The sequence below is a fragment of the Anopheles coluzzii genome, chromosome 2 (assembly GCF_943734685.1).
Source record: "Anopheles coluzzii chromosome 2, AcolN3, whole genome shotgun sequence".
NCBI lineage: Eukaryota > Metazoa > Arthropoda > Insecta > Diptera > Culicidae > Anopheles > Anopheles coluzzii.
The window spans coordinates 50,292,400-50,313,430 of NC_064670.1; the positions used below are offsets into that span (position 1 = coordinate 50,292,400).

Below are 21,031 nucleotides of genomic sequence, written 5' to 3' on the forward strand. Positions count from 1 at the left end.
ACTTATATGAAATAAAAGCCGCATCTCAAACCGCATGGCAATGCGCCTAAAGGTCTCTGCAGCAAATTGATGTTATGAAATGTCTGTTGCGTTTCATGCCCGTTGGCGTCAAAACCGGTACATCCGTAAGCTTTAAAGCGTTGTTTGCTAAATTTTCCACATGCACCAGACTGGGGCGAAATGTTTAAAATAAAACCAATATAATCTACGGCGGGTCCATTTCGTCAAAAAAAATTTCTCACATACTGACGAAAAGTTTCAATGCTGACAAAGTACAACCAAAATCAAGGACAGACAAAATTTTGAAGAAAATGGAAGAAAACGTTTGTACGCCCTGCTACAATTTCACACCTGGGATTTTACTGTTACCAAGCGCTATAACCCACATTTGAGCCAAACAGTTGACCTCGCAGTGAGCGCGATAAGTTACTAGTGGCTGATTATACACCCTACCAGAATTAAGCTCGATTCCAGCGGAAAGAAATTGACTTTCTTGAGCGTATAATCTACGGCTGCAGATGAACGAAGATCACAGTGCGTTTAGAGCGTAAAGCGGAGAGTAGAGCAAGCAACAAAGCAGCCCAGCGATACTCGACCACGATTGTCAGCTCAAAAGTAGGTGAATGAACGCTGAAAATCCAATCTACATTTTTCAACCATTCCCAAACCTCCCGGCCAGCGGGACTGGTAGGTTCACTTTTGTGACATCCCATTTTTCACGCCAATTTCTACGCTCAATCCAGAAAAAGCTTCAAGTAGCAAACCGCAAAGAAGAACCACCGGGAAGCATCATCTTCTCGAGGGTGTACACGACGAACATTTCTACTTGCACCAGCACCTCGCGAAGACAAAAACATTATATAATTAATGTGTGAGAAAATCCATAAATCATGGAGAAATTTTATGGTAGGCCTAGTCGGAACACCACTACCAACACCGTTCGCGGCCACAGCAAACTCTTGGGCCAGACTGAGGGGGGTAGAGGGCAATGCTGGGAGACTGTTCCAATCTGCCCGCTCGAACGTTGTTTTTGTGTCTCTTTCTCTCTCTCTCTCTCTCTCTCTCTCTCTCTCTCTCTCTCTCTCTCTCTCTATCTCTCTCTCTCTCTCTGTGCTGTTTTCTCGTATTTTCCTTCAATCCGTTTTAAAACATTCATCAGCGCTAAGAGATCACTTTTTTCTAGCGCCCAGCAATGGGTTGTTCTCCTGGTGCTCTTTTTCTTCTCACACACGTGCGGCGACCAGCAGGCGGATTTAGAGAGGCAAGACGGCAGTATTCAATGGAGTGGGAGCGCAAGAGATGAACGATGCACAAGAAAACGGTAACATCTTATGCAGCGGTTCCACAAAACTTTACGGAATCCCAGAAAAACATACAAGCTTATGAAACCGCCAAGGTAATAGTACAGGTTTATTTTAGAGCTGACTGCACCAAATGAATATGTCCGTTAGTTGCAAATCAATTTGCCACACAACATTGTACTTGATGGATCCTTCAAACAATTCAAGCAACTGCTTCTATTTATAACCATTAGATTGTCATGACAGGTTAGTTTTTCATTTCATGCAACTGTCGTCACAGTGAAGTTGAAATCACACATTATAATACAATATAAATTTGTACCAGCCGCATTCAATCAGGAAGCCAATCAAACCAAATTTCACGCCCCATCAAATACTGCTTCCACACAGCCAAGCTACGCGTATTGTATTTCGCAGCACTCATTAGTGCACTGCAAGGGAAAAATTCACAACAACCAAAACGAACAAAACTGAAGCCGACACTTCTTTTTAACCCTGTCGAGCACACGTGCAATAAATGTGTTAATTTCGATTTGTGTCGATTTACAGATCTATTTGAAAACATCAATCGACTTGGCGTTCGCCGGGCAGCGCATATCACCAATATCCGAGCCATTCCCGCGAATCCCGTCCTTTGGGAATGTAACGTAATTGAGTTTCATTTGAACGGTACGGCAATACTTTAATCGCACGTTTTCTCATTCCAATCTAACCGTTTAATACATTCCTGTTAGACCCAATAAAAATTCATTTGTTTTTATTCCTCTGTTGTACGTTGCACGTGAGCTATCGAGAAAAGCCGTTGATTTGAATTTCATGAAAACTGCTCTGTAAAGTTATTTAGTTGAATGTTTCGCAATCAATCGAATGAATTAGTACCGGTACATGTTGAAAGGTCAAACAAACAAAAAAACAAAACATGAATAATTTCCATTTATTGAACCCTACAAATGCTTCCAATCAATCGAGACAGTAGCAAGCGGCGGCTTTCAGTTGTTGAACAGTGCATATTACAAGCAAACCACGTGCCGAATTGATTGCCCAGAGTACACTTTACCTTTGCCTTGAGCTAATGTTGCCTCCCTTTAAACAACTGTGATTTTTTCGTTTCGCCCACCGCGCCTAAAGAAGCCCCCGACATGGTGCGCTTGAAGCATTTGGGTCATCGTAGTGCCCCCCCGTACCGGTGCCATGCCGGTAAACGGGTCAAAATCAACATTCAAAACAACGCCGCACAATTGGCTGTAGTAGGTACACCCAAAAAACAGTGCGCAGATTCTACAAAGATAGCCTTTCTGTGTAGTGCGCGTCTACGCCCTACACCATCAAACGTATCGGTATTAGCATCATCCCGCCATTCGTCATACAAACAATATTTTGTTTGTGTTTTTCTTTCGTTTTCTTTTACGCTACAGCACCACACAGCTCTACTCGGCCCTCGAGCTGGCCGGAAAACGAATCCGGACCGGCAACCATTTACTAACGGCAAGAGATGGACCGTCGGACGCTTTTCCATCGCGACCCAAGTGTGCACGGTACGGAGCAAATCGCCAGAAGAGCCCCTAATAGGTTCGAGAGCATCGCGGGAAGGCTCATTAGCATAACCAGGAACGCGATGAGGCTGGGAAAATGGGCTACACTTTTCTTTTTCCTTCTTTTTTTTTTTGCATCACCAGTTAGCCTACGGACATAATCATGGGGAGCGAAGGAGAAGATGAAAGGTTTCCAACAAAAGCTCTCTAAATGTAGCCCCTGCGTGTACCAGCAAACACACAACCCATCTAAACATGATCAGCTGTGTTCGCTGCGATAACAAAGGCGAGATAGGGCGAGCCATCGGTGAAAAAAGTTTTACTCAAGCGAACATAGGTCCTATAAAATGTCCGTTATCTGATGGCGGTTCGGTAAATATGCTTAACATTGTTGCAAAAGTAAGCTTTTGCAATAAGGAGCTTTCGCCGGGTGGGAGGAAATGCGTCAGACTTTACCCTGGATCTGGCAGCATTTTATGTATGTAACAAAAATCAAACACTATTCCACGCTTCAACCACAACGGCTGGGGACAAAGTGTAACGCCAAGCGGACAGAGCGACAACCGGAATTATATGCAGTACAGTAAACCCCGCGTTTATGCTGGGTAAAGGGGTTTGCGACAGGAAATAGCAGCAAAAAAAACCCTTCGGAAACGGAAGCAAGAAGTGAGAAAAGTGTAGCGTGCCACCCAGCCACATCGGGCGTCGACAGCGATGGCGATTATCTGGAGGAGATTATGATAATAGTCAATTCTGGTAGCACAGGATGGCTGCAAAGGATGAGCCGGCTCCGGTTGCTCCAGGCTGGCAGGAAGTACTTTTTTGTTACTCTGTTTGGTGCAATTTTTCTCCGCTGCCGGACAGCAACGGTTTGTCCTTGGGCGACCGATTTCATCTTTTTTCTCATCCGTTTCGTAAGTTGATTTTTTTTTCTCGTTACTTAAAGTGCTACGTCTCACAATTAAATAAATTTAACTTGTCTTAGAACATGGGGAACATTTTAGTGGAAAATTGTTAGTACTAAAGTGAACTAAAACAAAACTAAGCTTCTCACAGCAAAAAAAAACATAATCTGTCCCTTACGGGTAACAGAAAACACAAAAGCTTTGCTAGCAGATAATTGCCATCTTTATTCCGTCTGCGGTAGTATTAGAACATTTTCCCAAACTAATGATTCAAGTCTTTTGCCTCCTTTTCTTACTGGTTCAACTGAGACACGGTGAAAAACTTTTATGAATGGAACCTCTGTCTCAGTACAGCCTCAACCCAATCTGCACGCCGGCACTCAGTCCGTCTGCAATTTTCCCACCGCAGCAATTAGCCAGCGAGCCGAGAATGGGAATGTCGAATGAGAACTGAGAAAACCCATCCAACCCCATCCCGGCACGTATGAAAGCACTGGTATGAAGCCCTCAATGTCATTCGTGACGTCATTTCCTTGCCACAAATCGTCCAATCACAACACCAGTCGACACATGAAACTAATCCCACTGTTCCTCGGTCGCAGCTTTAATCCACACTACTTCCTTCTTCCTTGAACATTCTCATGTCCACCCAAAACACGCCACATTGACAGACAGTCGAGGAATGTTCTGAGGTTCTTTAAATTCTCGTATCCATTCCATCCAGACATTCATGAAGATGGCCAGACAAATTCTCAAAAAAACTGGGGTGGGGAGGGACCAGCTCATCCATGAACCATGAACTGCACAAGTAACAAAACCGCAAACCAAACCGGACACACTCGTATACACACACGCACATACACACGTACAGAAACACGTCGTTCTTGGATTTTTTTTTGCTGCAGCTCGAACTAAACCGTGTAAGTGCATGCCTTGGGCTTTCAGGTGATGCACGAGTGCGTTTTCACGTGAGAAAAATTAAAGGTCCAGCATTTCGCTAATGCTATGGCCCATGCAGTCTGACTAAGCTATAGATGCTGAAATTGCAATGTTGCAATGCAGACAAACGGTGTTCGTGTGGATGATGATGATGATGATGATGATGGGGATGAAGTTGGCTGAGAAAATGCCGGAGGAAAATGCTGGACGACAGTCGCTCTTCGTGCCATCTTTTCATTCTCAATCAAATCAACATGCTTGACCACGGGTAGCAGGATGGACGAAAAGTCGACTGGGCGGTAGAATAAAGGAAAGATGGCATAGAGCACAGCACTCGGTAACATCAAACAGATAGACGATCCGCCATATGGCAGACGAATGAAACGGTTCGCTTAACAAATTCGAGTAAAAGTTTTCTCAGTTCTGCAAATAGATTTTTTTTTAATTTGCAATGATTGAAGTTGTCTTAACGTTATGCTATTATTATGCATATTGGTACGTTTTTTAAAGCCATTGTTAACGTCATTTTGGCGTTACAAACCCTTGTAAATCTAAACCTAATAATTATTTTCTTCTGCTTCTTCTACTACTTGGCATAACGTCCTTCGCGAACATGCCGGCATATATAGAAAATTTGTTCATTTTACGGACATTTTATTAAGTCGTATAAGTTGATGAATATACCGCAGGACCACCCCTAATTAATAATTATTTTTAATCACGTACATAAATATTCTTTACTGTCTTAACGATTATCATCCTTGCGATAATCATTAGAATTTCAAGCTCGATCTTTATTCAGTTCATACGGCCAGCTCTGTTACATTTAAAATCGCCAACTTCACGCAACCTAACAGATTTTAATGTAAACTCTTTGGCTATGGGATGGTTATACTTTTTGGGGTAAATATTTTACATACCATGCACCATGCAATTTCATTTACAAATGATGAGGGTGTGCAATACACCTTTTATATTCTAAGAAGGCGAGCTTCAACAAATCAATTAATTACGACCGTTGCCATATTTCTATAAAAAAGTACATTACCACAGAGTCCCATGTATGTATGATTTTTATTTCTATACAGAATGTATTCAATGTATAAAAGCAGATTAAGAACGCAAACAAGGAAGTTCATAAGGAGAGAAATATTGCCTGGGCAGAACTAGTGATGGGAAAAATGAATCTCGAAAGGGATTCGAATCTTCGAATCCCAATCCTGATTGTGATTCGAATTTTTAAATCCCAATCCCAATCGCAATCAGAATCACAATCATAATCCCATTACCAATCGAATTCCAATCGAATCGCAATCCGAATCCCAATCCAAATCGAATTGCAATCGAATCTCAATCGCAATGAAATCTTTTAGGGATTCAAAGCCTACAAACGGGATCTGATCCGATCGAATCCTTCTAAGGATTGAATCTTCGAATCTTCCGAATCCCGAATCTCCCAACACTAGGCAGCACTATAACCACTAAAAAACGATCGAATAACATCTCCATTAACTTGGGCTTCAAGTTGAGCTTTCAAACTATTTCAAACAATTGCTAATTGTAGCAGTTTAGCTAATGAGAGAAATCAACCCATTGTCGTAATAGTAACTTTCACCAATTACAATTCCATGCGCTGTCGAGAGGACTACTCTGTGATTAATTATTTATTGCTTTGCTTATTAGCGATGAAATTTTCAAACCTTTTCCCCGTGGAGAGTCCTCAACAACCTTAGGTAGCTTTTGAGAATTTGTTAACGTATTTTTTTTCGTGTTCCTTCAAAAATACTTATCGAAGGCTTAAAAAATTCCAAACAAAAGTCGCAAAAACGCTCTGTGAAGATTACCTCGATGTATAAAAATGCTGTAATTAGAGGTGGAAAAAAATCAGCACACCTCGAAGGACTTAGCACCATGTCATTGAACGATGAACAATTAAAATGGTCCGAAAACTTTTCACGCCCGTAAACTGTCAGCCTTTGGGGAGTTCCGACGCCACTTCGATCCGACCAGTTAAAAGAAGACGAGCGAACACTTAAACGTTGAAAAATAGCTGACGAGCTGAAAGTAATTACCGTTTTATTGACCATGGCCATCGTTCTGCGGTTGTGAAAGGGAGTAGCAAAAAAAAATATATCTGCCTGTAAGGTTGGTGCAATTTTGCGTTTAAATTGTAGCTTTAAATACCATTTTTCGATCAGCCTGCGCTACATAGCTACCGACATCTTTATTTCTTCATCGTTAATGGTTCTGAAAGAAAATTCAAATGCTGCTACCTATTCAGTGGAACACCAAAACTAAATAAAAAATCGTTAAAAGAAGTATTGCTTTATAAAAAAAAGTAAATAAATGAAGTAGCACAATATCTCACTGGTTTATAAAGCAAAATCACAACTCATGTCTGAAGACGTTTTCCGCTTTCATGTCAACAAACTTAGTCGGATAGTGGCGAACTTTGGGCCAAAAACTGAAACTTTCTTCTACGTCCGACGGATCGCAACCTATCACGCAACGTTAAAGGGTAATTGGGACACGGCAAGGAATTACCCAAAGCAAACTACTGCAACCCACCGTCGGGCTTCTACTTTCTATCTGTGACATCATCAGTTTAGATGGAAAAAGGGAACCTCTTCCGAACTTGTTCTCCATATCAAACAAACTCACAAAAAAACGAGACAGGAAAACAAGTCAGCAAACAACGACGTTGGTGGAAGGAGTGACATCAAGTAACAGAACTTAACAAACCATGTCGAAAAAAGTTGTAAACTATCCCTGTTCATATTTTTCTTCGTTTCTCCTGCCAAACCGTTCCTGCCATTTCTTGATATTAACTCCTCGGCAGGAAGAACTACCCTCTAGCTTCTTGCAGCATATTGTTTAGTGAACCAGCGAACACCCCCGAGGGACACTGTTTGATAGTTTTCCGCATGAAAGGACAATAAATTCCTTGGCCAGAGGGAGGGAGGCCGAAGTAAATGTTCCGGGCGGAATACCGTTCATGCTTATTTCCACCTAGAAACGGGGTAAGAAGTTATAATTTTCGTGACTAGCAACGTATTCACGGAACACGACGCCAATCAATTGTAGTCAGGAATATATGAACTCAAGGGTAAGCACGGGAAAATACACACAAAAAAACACCCGCGGTTTCCAAACGTGTCCGTATTGTATTTGTTAGTATTTTTCAAATACCTAATCGATTATGCACGACCATTAAGGGGTAACCAGGCAGAACGGCAAATAGCTTTGTTTATGCCGTCATAATCATGCGAACAGGGGTGTGCTTGATTGCAGTGGCAATAAACTATGAATCAGGTTGGTGCGGGATAATGTTTGGTAGAAAAATAATGCACGAGATAGGCATAAATAATTTCATTATTTAAAAGAAAAACAATTTCGTTGAAAAATGTTAGACTCAAATAAGTTTGGAGGACTTTGCGTAAGCTTACCGTTCAAACGTTGATGAAATGCAGCTATTGTGAATTGTTCGACAATTTTAATTAATCACTGATCACCTCATGGCTGTGTTCTCATTTCGATTGCCAAGAACAAACAAGCACCAGCTAATTTTCTATCAAAAAAATGTTGCAAAATATTAGAACTATAAATCAAATCTATTACTTTCCTTTCACTTTAATATCATAAATTAAAATGTTACAAGCTATTTCACTCAAATACGCCGCACTGTATCACTCCATCCAACAAAAGTATAAACTAATCTTTTAACAAGATTCTCCCACTAACAGCGGGAAACATATGGTGGATAGCACATTAACACATTACAACACGGTCAGCTCGCGCGGCACAGATCGAGCAAAAGCGAACATCTTATCCTCTTCCAATCTCTTTTCTCATTGCCCTTTTTCTTCGAACGAATTTTCCACTCACAATCGCATCCGAAACACTGCTTCTATCGATTATTAACGAATCGCACGTAAGATTTATCTGTGAGGCATGCCAGCAACCCGCACCAACTGCCAGATTGAACCGGAGCAGTTCGTTATCCACCCGGGAACGGGAGGGAATGGACCCTGCTACCCGCTAATTTCACTTCTCTTTTACGTTTTCATGCTCGGCAGTGGCAGGTTCCTTCATTTTCTGGGAGCGTGAAAGATCTACCCGGGATTTGCGTTCCTGCTACATGCTTCGCCCAGTGAAGCACTCCAGCCACACTCGATCAGCTCAATAATTCGATCACTGCACTTGCTCCATGCCTCATTAACGCATCATCTGCCATGGGGATTGGGCCGTTTGATTGGATGGGTTTATTTCTTCCCCTTCATTCTTGATCTCACCTTTGAAACCGATTACCTTCTCTCAAGCACCGATTTCTACTCACAGCAAACCCAAATCCCAAACGAAAAGATGATGTAAATCAACACCGCACTAAACAGCGCAAAGCACAGAAGCACTAGGAACACCATCTTTGCACGCGTCCTGCAATCCTTCCACAATCCCAAGATTGTATCGCCACCAATATCGCGATTCCCTGCGTTCGATCACACCCGAACACTCGATGCGTTTCGATTGGAATGGTTGCGGAAGGCAAAACCGTTTTGCAGCTCGCTGCAGCCCCACTAAAAGAATCGTTCGCATTTAACGTTCGTTGTTCGTTGTTGAACCGGTGTCGTTTTGACATTTGACAGTTACTACGGCAACGCATCGTTTACTATGGTGGGCGCATTTCGTGTGAGACACACCGCGCGCGCGTTGTGGCCCCCCATCATTCGTAAACAAACTTTTTTACGTTCACGTTTAGCCTCTGGGGAAGCAGTGGCTAGCAAAAACCGCACTCACACACACACAGGCACAACTACACAAACTAACCCTCCAATTTTTGGGAAGACCTAAGGGCAGCATGCATTTGAACGAGGGGTGCTGGCAAGCTGACCCCCTGGAAAAGAACGGTGCGAGCCGATAAACAATTCAAAACTTCTACCAGTTCCAACGGAGCGTGAATGGTTGAGAAGGGGGGGAGAAATTATTGAGGTTAGAAAGAGGATGAGAAACTCTTCGCCGTGCAGGTGTAATCACCCCGCAAGCACATACAAAGGGAAGAGCAAAGGTAACACGGGAAACAGGTCCGGAATCCTTACAAAGCGCACGCAAGAACTGCCATTAGCATTACCGCACCGTTTGAAAGCTTCTTATGAAAACATTAACGTATTCTTCATTTTTTCATACACACACACACACAAACACACATCTTGGGGCACACACACACACGCACGCACACGTGCTGAATAATCCGAATGCCACCCGGCTATGATTTCCTTCCGTTCCAGCACGGCTTCCTTCACATCCGGAGCGTTCTTGAACGGGAGATGGTTCTTTCCTGTACTGCTTTAAGATAATTAAGCAATCACTGTCCATTTCGGAGATCCTTTTCACTTCCACGTTTTAGCCGGCAGTACTACAATCGATAACCATGGAAACAGAGATGAGCAACTGATTGATTTGAAAACTGCACAGCATGGCTCGGAAAGTAACGCATACAAAACCGGAAACGTAACGCTACCTGTAACGCTGATCACTGATTTGACGCCACTGTTGACCCTTAACCTGGGCAAGTAAATTCACACACTCCAGTAGCTGGCTTTGTCCACCTGGCCTCCCACCCCAAAACTTTTCTCACCCTTCCAAAACAAAAGACCTCCCACCGAACGCCGCACGAAGGGCGCAAAACAGGAGGTTCACCCTCCACTCGCGACAACTCCACTCGGACAGCGCAACAGATCGGACCGACGACGTGCTGCGTCTTTGCGAACCGTCTCGGCACAGTGTTGATTTGAAACTGACGGAGAAACGCCATCCCAGCCCCAGCCAAACATGGGCCAAACATTGTCTGCACCCCGCCTCGCCGCGCACCTTATCCCCCTGTCCTTATATGCGCCTGCTAAAAACAATACGCTTCGGTGTGTGTGCGCAAGTGGCTGGTTGTTGTTGTGCTGCTTCGTGCGGTGCGTGTTGGTCTCCGTGTTTTTAATTCCCCTCCCTTTCCCGTTACCCGGTGGGCCCTATCTGATGGGCCCAATGCGTTGCGCGAGCCCAAAGCCCTCTGCACACGAATCTTACGTCGTCTGCCTTGTGTAAGCGGGAGGAGTGGGAGGTGGTGGGGAGATTGTTGCTGTTCCGGCGGCGTTTGTTTTTCGTGTTGCTCTCTCCCACACGTTCGTTTGCTTTTCGCAGTTTCTCTCTTTTCCTTTTTACTTCTTTTCTTCGTTCTTCTCTTAACCATCTTCTTTTCATACACTTTTTCTCTCTGTCTTTCATTTACTGCTTTATATCTTCCCCTCTTTCGCAACTCGTTGTTGCATCTCTTCACTTGCTGCCTTTCGTTCTCCCCATTCTTATCTCTTCCTTCCGATCCGTTCTGCTTCATCGTGTTATTTACATCACATCATCAAAATATTCTTTTCTTCTTTTCTTTACTTACTTTCTTGGCGCGCTTCACTTTATGAGCTTTTCTTTACCAGCGTGATCATTCTCGACAAACGAGCGCGTCTATATTACATGCGCTCTGATCTTTTCACTCGTCTCCACACGTACACTTCGTTCCTCGCTTCGTCCGGCTAGCATGATAATGTTAGCAACATATGCAGTTTTGTTTTACTTTTTACCCTCACTCGCTGCTCAGCTCTGTTCCTCCGATTTGCGTTGTATGTGTTTGCATTATAATTTCAATATAAACATGCAGCACCGCCATCATCAGCAGCTACATTGCCAGCACCATATTACGGTGGTTTCGGTGGTTTCTATGCTCTAGCTCCTGGCGATGGGGGATTTTTTTTTTTTCGTTTTTCAACCTGCAGCTCTCTGACCCCATCCAGCGTGTGCACTTGACACTCGCTAGGGGTGCATTTTTTAAGACATATTTCTTTCCTTTTCGCTATCTCTGTTTCTCTCCGTCATACTCTCGCGTTCCCTTTTATCCATGTTTTTGTTTAACCTAGGGACCGAGGGCAATCGTGGTCGATTCCATTCCTTAAAACAAAACAAAAAATTGGCCACCGTTACTTTCACGATCCATCTCAAACCTCGCATAGTCGTGTCTCATGGGTGGCCATCGAAGCGATGCCACAGTAGCAATCTAGCCACACACTTCCGAATTACGAATCCGGAAAACCGTTAGTCGGATAGTGACAGCGAAAAATTAGATCACTTTTTTGGTGTAATTATCTTAACGCCACAACATTTATGTTTTAATGTATTATACACGGGAAAAATGACGGAGAAATGTCACGATGTGCGATTAGAAAAAGCGTTGGAATGTCGTAAGATCATGTGGAAAGTTACTATTTGAGGAACAATTTTGATCATAAAAGCTGTTTGTAATGTAGCACTTGACAATATGAAATATTAACAATAAATTAGTTCCGTTATTGGTGCAGATTCGCCATAGCTTTCTCGGTCAAGTTAAGCTCCATGAAATAACCGAGATAGGTGTCAGTTGAAGAAATGGGATAAAATATTCTTCTTATCAAACGATCAATTAGCCATGTAATCATGTATAACAGTGATGTCAAACTATGGGTCGCGGGTTGGATTGCAGTTAAAAATATTCCGCGCATTTCAGCGATTTTTCCACAATTTTGGAAGAATTTTCAAATATAAATAATTTTAGTTTTTGGTCAATGTATAGTTTCTCCATCACCATTGCTTTCCCTCAGCTTAAATTATTAAAGATATTATCATAGTTACATTTTTGTATAGGGTCTAACGAATCTTTTCATGTCAAATAATTTCCCACGAATTGTTTGTTGTGTAGAAATAAGGGAACATGGAAATAAAAGTATACTAAACAAAACAGTTCATGATATTTACTTATATCTTCAGTGGTGGTCGTCCTAAATTGGAAATTTAATAATTATTATACATTGCGACAGATATGTGCTACCTTTGAGTCTTCCTGAACTATTCTTAAAACCTCGTATAACGTTTTCACACAGCGATGAGGATATTGTTCGGCTAAGCGAGTGCAAAATATCAGGCCAGTATCTAAAAACACTTATGCGTAGCAAATAAGAATTATTTTCGGAACTGGTGTTCTACACATTGGTCATTCATTAGGCACATGCAGCTTATTGACAACGCCAATAACGATAAGTCATAATTATAGCACTATATCGGTTAATCTTGGATAGATATGTGGCACTTTTATCCAACTTTCAGAAGTTTCCTCATACAATTCTCGGTTTTTGTATTGCTTGATTTTTCGTGATTTTTAAAGACATTGGTCTAATTTTCTGTGAAGCATGGCTTAAGAGTACCCTCATCAATGAAGTGAAGAAAGTGATACATTGTTACCAAACTGTCCTAAAACGTCCTCAACGTCAGAAAATGGGTTAAAATATGAGGAGTCCGTCATAAGGGTGCCGCCACTTAGACTAAAAAAACACGCGCTACACGCCATCTTTGCGGGTACCTGGTCAAAGAAGCCACTAAGAGTAAATCACTCGAACAACTAAGACTGAATGTTGAAGCCTTCGTCCAAAGCGAAACAACATTAGCACAACTGTTTTTCTTGTCTTATAATCCACAATCTGTATCTGCTGCTTCATGCAAATAACTGAAAAATTTCTTCGCAGGCCGGACTGAAAGCCTTCGCGGGCCATATGTTTGACATGTCTGATGTAGACCCTTAAAAACTTATTCGAATTGTTGTACCACGTAAATAGATTATCAGTCCCTGCTGTGAAAAAATAGTATTGATGGAAATTGAACTTACATCGAAAACTGTCCTTTTAAGTGGAAAAGATTTAAACATAAATACAACTCTCCGAAAGTCTGTGTACAGCAAAGGAAACCAGTGTAACTGTCATCTTGATGTGAACTGTGTAAAGTATCATTATTCATTAGATCAAATGTATCATTCATAGATCTGCAAACTAGGAGTGCGTTTTAAAATGTCTTCGCTTCTGTTTGCACTACACTTTCACCAGCGCACCACGATAGATAAGCAAGATGTGTTTTCGCGACACAAGTCACATGAAGATCGCCATGAAGATCTTCACTCGGAGTGGGTGTAAACTGCGTCTGCGGCTGTGTTTTCTCCACTCGTTCGCGTTCTCGCTAAAGTGAAATATAATTATTATTTTTACATTTAAAATCACTCATCCTATGCGGCTCGGAAGAGGGCACGTTAAAACTGACCTCCCGGTGTGCGGTTTGCGGCGGCAAAACCAACAATTATGGTTGGACCCGGCCGGCCCGCCAGTCCAACTTCCACGCCGGCTTCTCCGGTGAGGCATCATTTTGAGGGAACTGTAGTACACAGAATGATGTGAAAATTTGACAAACGAACCACAGAAGCAGTAAAGTTGTGTTGTTTTTTTTTTCTTCTGTTTGCTCTTTTCCACCCAAAAGCTCAATCACAGCTCGGCTCTAACCGTTAGCGGGGTTCAGTTTTCTCACCATTCAAGCTGCAGGTGAGTAAAAGATCGTAATCAACACGCGAATCAACAGGCGTGTGCGTGTGTATGTGTCCTGTGGCTTAACGCCATTTGGGAAGTAAAGTTATGATCGTTTGAAAATGTGTATATAATACCAAAGAATAATACATCAAACAGAGGACCACAATCTCGATAACGTCACATTGAAAGCGTTTGCTATCGTTCATCACCAATGAGCCCACCTAGCTGCCCAAAACAGAGCTCATTAAGCGTGTGAACCGCAATGCACCATCGAACATGTCTCGCTAGTATAATAATTAAGCTTTAACATGTTTACATGAACCAGCAGACTCCAGAGTCGGTAGCGAACGCAAAATGACCCCGCAAACCAGAAACACAAAAAACACCACTCAAAACAGCAAAAGAGAACCTTTTATGAGTCGCCGGGGTAACAATACACGTCACGTTGTTTTATGAAAACGCTATTTTAACATACCCGCGAGTCAATATGCTTTATGAATCGCAAACAACTGGACTGGGATAAGCCCGAGTGTATTTAACGACCATCACCAACACAAATCAATGCTTTCTCTTCCCGGCATTCGCCAGACTTGGGGGCCGGTCACGTTTTGTGCAGTTTACTGCATTCCACTGCAAATGCATCCCGACTGTGGCGATGCCGGCTGGCATGCAACAGTACTGTGTTCCAGAACTTTTCCATCTTCCGCACATTACTTATGCGGAGTTCGGTCGCAGAGCCGCACCGAATTTGTGTATGTGAGAAATGTGAATGTATAAGTTTAGTGCTTTTTTCGGATTACACTGGGAGGTGATGATACTGGTCCAGCACATCACTGTCCATCAAATGTCAGCATAATAATTCAGGTTACTTTTAATCTATTTTTAATGTTCTCGTAGCGCTTGATGCAGGAGGAAAAGGCTTCCTTGTTGCATATTGATGATGGCAACTTTTAGACACGCAAATTACATATACCGGCCTCTGAAATGCTTGGTTTTGTTAGTAAGTAGTTAAACCGTACATAATGAAAGTAGTTTTTAAACTATTTTTGGATCAACTAACCAAGTTGGCCGGTCTGGTGGTACAGTTTTCAACTCGTACAATAGTTGTTGTGCCAAAGAAGAGGAAGAAGAAGAAGAACCAAGTACAAAGAGAGTTCCGAATCATACAGCCGCACAGAATCCTATTATAAACTACCATCAGCTCATCCCCATTTTCATAGAAAAATTAGTATACTAACTTACTTATCCGGCACTACAACCACTTTGCAGTCTTGGCCTGATCCAGGAGTGTCCGAAACCGTTCACGATCTCGCGCCTTCGTCTGCCAGTCCGTTAGCTTGGCCTTAATAGCGGACGCCTCCATGCCATCTTGCCACCTCAATTTGCGTCTACCAAGCCTCCTATGTCCTTGTGGACGGCCTAAAAAGACTTTACGGACTGGGTCGTTTCCGTTTCCATGCGTACAACATGGCCAGCCCACCGGAGCCTGGCGAGCTTGATACGTTGTGCGACAGTAAGGTCGCCGTACATATCGTATGGCTCGTCATAATAGCGGCTCCTCCATTGTCCTTCCAAACATACGGGGCCAAGTATTCTTCTGAGCATCTTCCTCTCGAACCCGGCAAAGAGGGTTTCGTCAGATTTGGACAGTGTCCATGTCTCAGAGGCGTATGTGAGTACCGGTACTGTACAAGTGTTATATAGTCCCAGACAGGTCGTCGCGTCGCGACAGGTTCTTTGAGGTGAACTGCTTTTTCAGGCTGTAGAATAACAGGTCCGAGGTTCTCTGCCGCCTGCTCGATCCTTTGGTAGGCTTCTGCTACATAGGAGAGCCGCAGACCAATGAAGTCTATATCATCAGCGTATCCTTACATCTGGGTTGCCTTATAGAAGATGGTTCCCGTAGTCTCCACCCTCGAGTCACGGATGCCCCTCTCTAGCGCCGCTTTGAATAGGATACGTCCCCCTGGCGCAGAACTTTGGTGGTAGCAAAAGCCCCTGAGAGTTTTCCATCCGCCTTTACCTGACAAGTGACGTTGGTCATAGTCATTCTAACTAGCCTTATCAGTTTGGCCGGGATTTCAAAAGAGCTCATAGCGTCATACAGTTTTACCCTGGCTATGCTATCATATGCGGCTTTGAAGTCAATGAAGAGATGGTATGTGTATGTATTCAGCCATCTTCTCCAAGATTTGCCGCATGGTGAAGATCTGATCAGTGGTTGATTATCTGTTCCGGACTCCTCTTTGATACTTTCCGACTATCTCTTCGACATCCAGACAACGTGATCCTGAAGGATCAGGGAAAATATTGTATAGCCGGCATTTAATATCGTAACACCCCTGTAGTTGTCCATCCAACCTGTCTCCCTTCTTGTATATGGGATAGATGATGCCGAGATTCCAATCACAAGGCATCGATTCGTTATCCCACACCTCAGTAACAATTTGATGAATTTCATTTTCTAGTCGTGCTCCTCCATTCTTGACCAGTTATTATTATTACTCACTTATTATATTACTTACTTAGTTATTATTATTTAGTTGTTTTTCAGCCGACGGATAGCTTTTTGTGTAAGAGAGAGAGAGAGGAGGGGAATCACAAAGACGTAAACGATAACGGAACACTGGGACATTGTGATAGGAGTTGATGCAAGCCGATAGAGCTCAGAGAAAATGGTCGTTCTAACCGTAGCGGATCCGGCGAGATGGGATTCAGAGGCGAAGTCTATCACGAAGACTACTCTAGCCTGGCCATCGCTGTCGAGTCTGGAGGAGACCAAACAACAGTGGCGTATTCCAGGGTAGGTCGAACCCAGCTACTGTACAGTGACTTCAAACATAGAGGATCGCGAATTTCGGACGCAAGTCTAAAAATGACTCCCAAACACCATTCTAAGCTTGAACCCATGGCGGGCATGTTGTTAAATCGTACGAGATTGGTTTCTCCATCCTGATCTCCGGATGATCGATATCAGATCCAACTCCACCTTTTCCTGCTCATCGCCATTACGGAGGGAAGTTAAATAGTAGTCACGGAAGTGTCCGATAGAAGTTGCACTTCATTCAAGGTGACCTCAACAGCCATATCATTTTTCCAGGAAAGTTGATCCGCTGTATTATTCATCACCAACCACTTTCAAGCCAAGGGATGTGCGTCTGCAGAATACGATCTGCTACGTGACAAATGCAGTCTATCTCACCCTACAGCTAAACTGAACGAATGACATCTATTTTTCATGGATTCTTTCGACCCCTAGATCTTCGCAAACAGACGATGATAGCAACATTGACGCGGTAAGCCTCTTTAAACATAAAGTTGTCTCATGTCTATTGCTCTCATTGTCACGACAGCAATGTCTTTTTTAACACAATAATCGCAGTACCTCAAATAACATACCTAAGACATTTATGAGCTTGGCTCTCTGGGTGAGCTTGACCCATAACGAGATATTGAACCCTGCGTATATGAGCTCAAGCGTTTGATCCGTACCAGTTTTAAAACATATTTTGTTTACTGCATGTTTTAAAAATAGTATTGATAATTCCTTGCAATAGAGCATAGAACTGCCGTTTAGATGAACACAACATCTTTTCTACGCCTTGTAATGCAGGGGAGGACTAAAATAGAACACCAAACCACCACGATAAATAATTTAGGCCAACAATTGGCAGCCTCCAAATGAAGCAAGAGTTCACTAAACTTGTGATGCACACTGTAATTTAAAAAACAACAATAAACAACCATCACCACGCTTCACATTTTTAGAACGGTAGAACGCGATTCTTACTAATTTTTGACCAAATGATTTTAAATCTCCTCATCAAGCTGCCCAATTCCCTTAGCACATACACACACACTTCCAGTGGTGAATATTCATTCTACCTGGTATCAGATTTTTTGCAATTTTGGGTATTCTTGTAGCTGTGGCTAAATTTATCACAACACAAAATCCACCCATGTTCAAGACTCCTCCTTGGGTCGTTGATCTTTCTATCTGCCCCTAAAAGTAAAACAAAGAGAATCTGCACTCTCAACAACCACTCACCGGTTGGAGCTCAGTGTCCTTCCCATTAGCTTCCGCTGCACAGAGCTTCCTCCCATCTGCCCCACAACGGACACTTATCATTCTGCGCAATCAATCATCGCGGGCTGGCGAGAGATAGTTCCGTTCATCAATCGCGCTCGCGTAGAAACACGAAACCATTCGCAGCAATTCGCAAACCCTGACCAGAGTAATCTGGTCCACCCAAAACACCTCCCACCCTTCCCCCCGGGCCTGGGTTGTAATTTTATCCCGCGGCATGGATGGGCAGGGGCGGACTGTCGGCATGGGATTTAACATTCGGCTAAATTCACACACAGCTGAACCAGTCCCCCCCTCCCTAGGATGGACTCCACGAACCTGCCAAGCAGTGGAGCAGAGTGTTGGATTTCGCTTTCCCGCATGCAACGGCGGCCGTACTGGGCCGTAAAAAGGGAATCGATTCTCGTACGTGCTTTAACCGCAAAACCCACAGAACGGCGGGAAAGGAAATAAATGTCCGCTTCCTATCCGAATAGTATCGGGTTTGCACTCTATTTTTTTTTTTTTTTTTTTTTTGTGGCAATTTGGTCGGATCCAAAATCCGTTTCGGAAAAATGTGAAAAGTGCTACAAATTAACCACTTGTAGCAGGCAAATCTTCACACGAAGCGATGCCAAACATCGCTGGGAAATTGGGATGGAGAGAAGCAACAACAAACAGGAAACGTTTTGCGGAAACTTCCCTTTCCTCGCCGGATGGTGAAGGGTTTTGGTCGGATTTCTGCAGCATTTGTGTAATTTATACGGCAAGTGTGAATTAAATACGTGCTTACAAGGGTTCCCACAAGGGATCGGGACATTATGGAGTCATGAAAGGATACTGCTACAACATTTGCTTACCTTTTAAATGGGCGATGGCATTTGGTTGAATCACTTCTTCTGCTTCTAAGTTCACAGTTCAATTCATTCACTTCGATTGCTACAACTGCGGCGGCTTCATGGCTTCCTTTTGCACTGCATCTTCCCAGATTAGAAGCGTCGATCTTCCCAGAACCTGCCGTGCGGCTTCCCATGCCCAGCAAGCGCAGCACATTCGATGCTAATCAAGACGTTGTATTAGCCAGGCCGCAGACCGTGCTTTTGCGCCTGCCCTGATGATGCGCACCAATTATAAGCCCCAAGCTGTGATGTGCGCACCAATTATAAGCCCGGAAAGATGTCCCGGTCCCTTAATAAGGTCAGCCACCGCGGACGGTTCGGGCAAAACCGATTCCTGCTACCAGAAGAATCCAAAGAAGCCAACCAGCTCTTCACCCTTTAGAACACAACGGTTGGTGTCGATTGCACCGTACCAATACACACTCACACACATACACAAAGACTGAAACAATTCACTTGTTCCGCCTGGTTGCACAATTCTCACCCCTTATCAACAGGTCTTTGGCACTGCCGTTCTGGGAGGGAGTTCACAAGCGTTTGCGGCGTAGTTTTTTGCAGTGACCCCCGTTTGCGTCTGGCTGTATCGCAACTGGCGAAGCACAAACCAATGGGACGGAAGGCAACGTGTAAATCATCACCCCAACCCCCTTCTCTTAACCATTTGAGTTACAGAACTGTCCGAAAGCTTTCGCAGTAGGCTGAAAGACTCTCGCCTACTACTACTGCCCGGTTGTCACCGAAACATCACGCCAACCGCGCACATGTTAATGATTACGCGTTTACGCGCGGCGACTGTCCCAGCAGAGCCAGCAAACACAACCCGGACAAACCGGCGAACCATATTTTGTAATCAACGGTGGCGGGCCATTAGTGGCGACGGTGTGCGGAAAAGCATTAGCTTAGGGTTGTTGCAAAACAGTTTTTGCGAATATGCGTGTCACAGACGAATATGCGGATGGATGCGACAGAGCTCTTTGCTTGGAACAGGTAATGACGTGTTCGTGCGTGGGGCACGACTCATCTACCGCCATTGCATTAGGTGACAGACAGCATGAGACGATGCGAAGAGTACGGTAGCGCGCTAGAGCGTTAAATCACTTTAAAGGCGCAGAATGTGGCTGGGTGTGCTGTTTGTAGCGGATTCTACAACATTAACACAAACTACAAACGCCTTTGATGGTGTAATTCGTTTTTGAGGTCTTAAAATTGTGGCAAATGTCCTAAAACGATACCAATACTATTCAATATGCTTTGATGGCTTTATAGATACAACTGATAGCTACTTACTTATGTTAGTTAAACAGAACACTTGTTTCTGAAAAGTATTCGTTACTTAATGTTTGAACTTAATCTCTTTGGGAAGCAATAATTAAATAAAATTATGAATTAACGCCGAAATGACAATCGACATTAGTAGATAGTACTTTAATCAATAGTTAAAGTACTTAGACCCGCACGAAATGTGAAATAAATATATCGCACATTGATTCGCCCGATGGTTCTCTATAGATACGAGTCCCGGACCATCCGAGTGGAGGATGCAAACGCTCTGGGCGTGTTTGAGCGACGCATGGAGAAGGATGAACCACGAGCTTGCTGAGCTGTACGGCTAACCGAGCATCCTGACGGTGGCGAAGGCTGGCAGGATACGATGGCTGGGGCATGACATGAGGATGCCGCACTCGTGCCCCACCAAGAAGGTGTTCGACAGCGATCCCCAGTTCGACATACAGGGTTTCACACTTTATCTCAAGACCGCGGGACCCCTTCCCGAATCTGTCTTAGCCAAAGCCAAGACTGCGGTATGATGCTTGAAAACGTTGATGATACCTGAATTCATCGGATGCAATGCTGAATCTGCGGCACATTTCTCGAAACACACTGGTCCGCGCCGAGGACATGCGGTCGAATATTTTTTTTACACGGATAACCTTTGTGTACATCAGTGTACTGAAAACAGTGAATTATTTTTTCGTGTT

At 43.5% G+C, this 21,031-nt stretch overlaps 1 protein-coding gene across 4 annotated transcripts in view; it reads right to left on the reverse strand.

The window, feature by feature from the left end:
• The window catches only part of LOC120948443 (uncharacterized), a 66,612-nt gene extending 55,999 nt beyond the window's left edge, over nucleotides 1-10,613 (reverse strand). For 2 of the 4 annotated variants that reach the window (XM_040364760.2, XM_040364759.2), the window contains exons 1-2: nucleotides 10,310-10,613; nucleotides 8,124-8,245 (exon numbers count right to left, since the gene is read on the reverse strand). The gene's annotated coding sequence lies outside the window, so the exon portion shown is untranslated. The remainder of the gene's footprint in view (nucleotides 1-8,123; nucleotides 8,246-10,309) is intronic. The other 2 variants (XM_040364763.2, XM_040364761.2) reach the window with 1 other exon arrangement.
• Nucleotides 10,614-21,031: the final 10,418 nt, after the last annotated feature.